The following is a 5,952-nucleotide window of genomic DNA, read 5'->3' on the forward strand; positions in this document are numbered from 1 at the left end:
GACATGTTCTTCGGGCGAAGACCCCTCCTACAAAGCCGTTGGGAGTAGCTTGTCCAAGACATAGCCCTAGTTCTCGAAATCTAAGACAATCCTCAGATTTTGCAGCCAGTCGTTGTAGTTCGTGCCATTGAATTTGTTAGTATCCATTATCATGGTTAAAGGGTTCTTAGACATTTTCTAGAAAATAAAAACTTAAACAAAAATCAGTGAATGATTGTAAATATTATGAATTAAGTTTAAAGACTTGGTCTTTTAGTATTTAACTCTCCCATTATTTATACAAAAGCCCACCACTCTCAGGTGGGGTTACGGGAATAACATTTCCTAGTGGGCTTGGGATCCACGAGCGAATTTGCCATGCCCCACTTTTATGATTCACATGGTAAAAGCCTCGTGGGAGGTAACCAATACCATTCTCATTCCATGAGATTCCCAAGATCTTTTGCCTCACCTCTTCACATGATTTCGAGGACTCCAAGTGAATTATATTACTCAATGTTAGGCTCAACCCATCAACCAAATTACATTTTATTTGTCGGCCCCACGACTTACGAGATAGGGAAACGGTGAACATGTTCATTTGTTCACAACAATGATGTAGCTTTCCTCTATCCCAAATGTGCCATGACTCGTGAGACCACACTTAGGTATCGGTAGCTTCCTCACCATATTTTTATGGATGGAAGGCTTGGACGGATCAAAACTATTTTGATCCAAGTCCATTTTGGGCCTAATATTTAACTTAGTCCAACCAAATGAGAGTTATTATTGAGTTTTAGACCGAGACCTCATCACATATTAGCACTGCATGCATAAATACCAAATATTTGAATCATCAAATAAATGCATCGCATGCAATGAAATCTAGCATACCCCTGTTGGATGATCACGAGCCCAACCTGTGTGACCTATTGAGCCCGCAGTGAGTCTAAGGACTATCTAAGGTAGTGCTATACTATTACAAAATATTTTACCAATCAACATATAGATAGGCCTTGTAATATCTCCATAGGCAGCCTTCTCCATGGGCCTCCTCCTCCGTGAACCTTCTTCTCCATAGTCTTGCTTAAAATACATATATCACCAAAATATCATATACTACTCTCATTGTAATTTAAAAACAAACCTTGATTAGAATTCGGGGGGAGTACATTGGGAGGAAGATACCTAGCCTTATTATTCCTAGGCTAAAAATGAGAAGGAGGGAGAAAATAAATCACAAGGGCACACGAGCCTACCCAACAAAATTAAAAGACATACATGCGGTCTAGGGCTCTGTGATGATCCATCCACATTCAACTAGCACATAATATCAATTAGGCATGCTAGATAAGAAAATGAACATCGCAAGAAAATACAGTGATATCCAATATCACGATAAATAATTATATGTAGAAAATAATAAGCATAAATTTGAAACTCAATAAACAAAGGATGACAAAGTCCCGTGCATCCAATGCACATAATCCAATCAAATTAACTAAAGCAATTTAAATTTCAGAAAAAATCCAATTTTATGCAAAATTAAATTAGCAAAAATTAATATTTTTTAAAAAATATGCAGAAATTAAAAAATCTAATTTTTTGAAATACATGGCAAAAAATGGCCCAGCCATTGGCCATCAACTGAAGCAGCAACACAGTGGTCCCACAGCCAGCCGCACGCACGTGCGGCATCCACTGCCTTCTAGCGCGCGCACACTGCACTGCCAGTCGACATGCACTGCTACAATACTAATTTTTTTTATTTTTTTATTCCCACACATTAAACTAAAATTAAAACCAAGTATTTTACCAGAAAATCTAATTTTCTTAAAATACTTAAATCATCCAAAATTGCAAAAATTAAAAGGTTAGTTTTCTCATATAATCATTCAAAAAAAAAGCAAAAGTAAATAACATGCTTCAAAACCAATAAAATCATATTATCATGCTTATTCACATAGAACTATAGTCCCTACATCGAACCAGGCTCTGATACCACTTGAAAGCAATGAAAATTGGGAGTGGATTGGCCCGAGAATGCGCAAGCGGAAGCAGTAATGTAAAAATTCATAAATTAAAAGCCGAAGATAATAATACCATGATCCCAAGGGGTATATCATTGGAGTTCCCGGATGTTCAATGTAGTTTATAATAACAATAATAAAACTAAATGGAGCAAATGGTGAAATTAAAACGAGAGGTACAAAAAGTCATAAATCAAGAATTACCTCTTTGCTTTGTTTACTTCGAACCTCCCTTGTTTGATCCGTTCACGTGAGACTTCAATGTAGAAGCCCTCTAAAGAAATGTCCACACCATACCGGAATATAGAATCCCTTAATTCAATTTGCTAGAAAAAATTAGGGAGAAAAAGAACACATCAAGTGTTCTTGAACGAGGGGGCGGCCGAATGCGGCTTCTACGGTAGGAAATTTTTTTTTTTTTGTGTTTTGTTATGTTTTTATTAGTTATTCCAAATAACTAATATATATATATATATATATGTACCTTGTATGGATGTACTAGAATGTGTCTAGGTTCATTCTACAATCCATAAGATGATAAATCCTTTATTCCAAATAAGGAATGACTAACATAGCATTTTCGAAAAGTGATAATTGTTAGTCAATAATTTCCTTTCCTAGAATTTTACAACAACTTTTAATTAGGTATTGGCCGATTTTATTAAGATAAAATACAATGCCCAATGAATTTTGATTAAATCCAATTTAATTAAAATTCATGTAATTAAGCCCATCATATATTTAATTCAATTAAATACATGAGCCCAATAAGCCTTTATTAATTAATATAAATTAATTCTATTAATTTATTCTTGTGCTCCTCCATCCAATGGATCCCTCTCATTTATAAGTAATGTAACGCCCCAAAAATTAAAATATATAATTGGGAGACTAATTGGTAATTATTAAAAATTTAAATTTAATTAATAAATAAATTATAGATTGAATTTGGGATATAATAGAATTTGAACGAATTAAATTGGAGTTCGTTATAATATTTTGGGATAATTTATATTAATTAAAAAAATTAGGAATTACGTAATGGGTATTTTGAGAAAATTCTAATTAAATAACAAAATATATAATAATATATATATGTACATAATATATATATATTAGAAAGTAATATATACAGATATATATATTAGTAAATAATATATCTACATATATATATACAAAAGAAAAAGAAAAAGGATAAAAGATTTTGAGGGTGGACCCACTACCCACCGCCCCACCTCTACTTATATATATATGTGTGTTCAATCACACCAACACAATCACAAATCTTAAAAAACTTGCAATTTTGTTTTCTGTTTCAGTGGTTACGCGAGGTAAGATTTCTACTTTAATTTTTATTAATTTATATAATTATATTATTTAATTAGTTCGTTTATTAAATGTTGATTATACTAAGCGATGTACTATTTAATCGGAATATTTTACGGGTTGGCTATTTAAAATAGTGTCTAATTAAATATAGAATCGGATATAAAAATGATGTCGTTGGTTAATTAGATTATTAAATTCGTTAGATTTGAATATTGCTATAGCCAATTTATATAATTCCATCAGAATTGTTAACTAAATACGCAATTCTAAGTATTGCTATTTAATTAAATTATATAATAGCGAGAAATTGATAAGAAATTCGTAGAAATATTTCGAAAATTATATTTAATAAATGGTATGTTAATAAAGAGGAAAAATGAAGATTTGTACTTCGATAGAAGTGGAATATTAAAGAATTAGTAGAAATTGTACGAATATTATTTAATATTGTATTTAAAAGAAATTATAATATTCTCGATATATTAATTGTATATGGTATAACTCATTATAGGATACGGGGGTGAGGTGAAAGGACTGACAATTAGCGATTGAGTAGAAAGAAACGTTGTGAGGTTGAGGTAAGTAAATAATTAGTATTATCTATATATGTTCTCTTTATTTGTGGTATTACTATTATATGACTTTGTGGTTCATGCTGATATTGTTTTATCTGAAAATATATGCGTGGTGAATGATTTGATTTGATTGACGATACTGTGTATGTGGAATGCGAAGACACGTTGAAATATCATGTTTGTTGTATGTTGTGTTGTGGGTGTCTGAAAATGAGAATGTAATGATATATTATTTTACGTTACTAGTTGCTTACAAGAATGGTGATATGTGGAAATGAGGGAGTGGTGGAAATTGAATATAATTGTGGCGTAAATACCCCTTGATGTGTTGAAAAGCCTATAAGGCAAAATGAAATAAAAAAAGCTTTGATGCGACATGAGAAAGAAATGAAATGAAATGAAAAGAGCTTTGATGCGATATGAAAAAGATGTGATGTGAAAAGAGCTATGATGCGAAATAAAAGAGCTATGATGCGAATTGAAAGAGCTATGATGCGAAATGAGATTGATGAGCCGGCTGTCAAGGGGATTCACTTAAATTTATATAACGGTGAGATTGAGTTGACGGGAAAAACACGATATCACCTTCTGGTAAATAAACTAGGAAAAAGGAAGTTTAATTAATTATTTTATTGTGAGATAGCTATGTGGTGTACTACAATTGATTATGTTGGAGTTAAATTGACTGTAACCCATGCATGTTGCCTACTTGTCCTGTTTGGGCTGCGTTTGATATACATATATAGATAGGGCTGATTATTTACTTACTGAGTGGCAGGCTCATCCCTCTGTTGACATTTTCTTTCAGGAGTAGACTTTGAGGTGTCTGACTGTTGAAGAATAGGTCTACGCGCTATACTCAGGCAGGTCGGGCCAATATGATGTTTTCTCCTCTTTGTCAGCTAGAGTACAAATCTTATTTTGTTTGTATAAAGAGAACATAGGCGTAGAGATCAACTGTGGTGGATCACCTGTGGTGTTTGATTTGTATATATGTGATGTTGTGGGTTGACTATGTCGTTATGACGTTGTGATTACGTATGCATATTAATTAGATGATTATGTGCATTTATATATATAAACACAGGGATTATTATAAGTATGAAGTTTAAGGTAGATATAGCCCTTGTAGCGAATGGGGTGCTACAAGTAATCCAATTACTAATGGAATTAATTCTCAATTAATTCCTCGTCCCTTCTCGGGGATTTGTGAGCGACTCTTTAGCCTCACCTTTCAGGTAGACTTTGGCTATTGTAAATACTATTATTTATTAAATCTAATTTAATTAATAATTTTCAATCAACTCTTGATCATGAAAGTCCGTCACCATGGGTAACCGTCTAGCAATGATACATGGCACTAGAGACTAGGAGAATATCCTTGTGAATTTTTAAGCTCTCAAGTCCATACGGTATGGTCCTTCCGTCTACCGTCTCTCAAACTTAATCTAGGATATGGAATTGGGTGTCGGCTCCCATCATGGACTAGGTGTCTATGCTTAACACTTGAGATCGCGTTACGCCAAATTGCTCGACATAGGAACCTCTTCTTCCTATTCGACCAATAACTGTGGCCACAGATTTATAGAGCGTAAATGCATCTCCAAGTGCAAAGGAGATACTTTTTTCATGTTTTGAGAGGGGAAGGGTCCTCTTCTTGAAACTCACCGTCCTCGCTACATGCTTTGACTGCACTGGACAAAGCTTATGATGATCATGTCTAAGTCACGATCACCTCTCTCATAAATTCAAGATATAGTCATCGCATGCACGTGACTATTGTGATTTCTCAAGTCTAAGGACTACTCCCGTACTATCAAGACCAGAGATTCGAGTCATACCGATCAAGCCTACAAGGCTTCCATACAAGTCTTCATAGGATACTCGATGCCCATTCTCGAGGTCCTCGACTTGGAACATTCATACCCAACCGTTGGCAGTTGGTTTCATGATCGTCATCCAATATACAGTCCAACTATTGCACGGTTGTCAAACTGGTCTGTGGGCTTTGTTGTGATATTTAAAAGAAATGCAAACAT

At 33.9% G+C, this 5,952-nt stretch overlaps 1 long non-coding RNA gene across 1 annotated transcript; it reads left to right on the forward strand.

Moving 5' to 3' along the window:
• The first annotated feature begins 3,289 nt into the window (after positions 1–3,289).
• Positions 3,290–4,931, forward strand: LOC148788444 (uncharacterized). Its single transcript, XR_016065311.1, has 3 exons — positions 3,290–3,340; positions 3,850–3,916; positions 4,722–4,931. It is a non-coding gene; the product is annotated as an uncharacterized LOC148788444 (long non-coding RNA).
• The last annotated feature ends 1,021 nt before the right edge of the window (positions 4,932–5,952 follow it).

Source organism: Sesamum indicum, linkage group LG4 (genome assembly GCF_026168435.1).
Source record: "Sesamum indicum cultivar Baizhima isolate 11 linkage group LG4, ASM2616843v1, whole genome shotgun sequence".
Lineage (NCBI taxonomy): Eukaryota > Viridiplantae > Streptophyta > Magnoliopsida > Lamiales > Pedaliaceae > Sesamum > Sesamum indicum.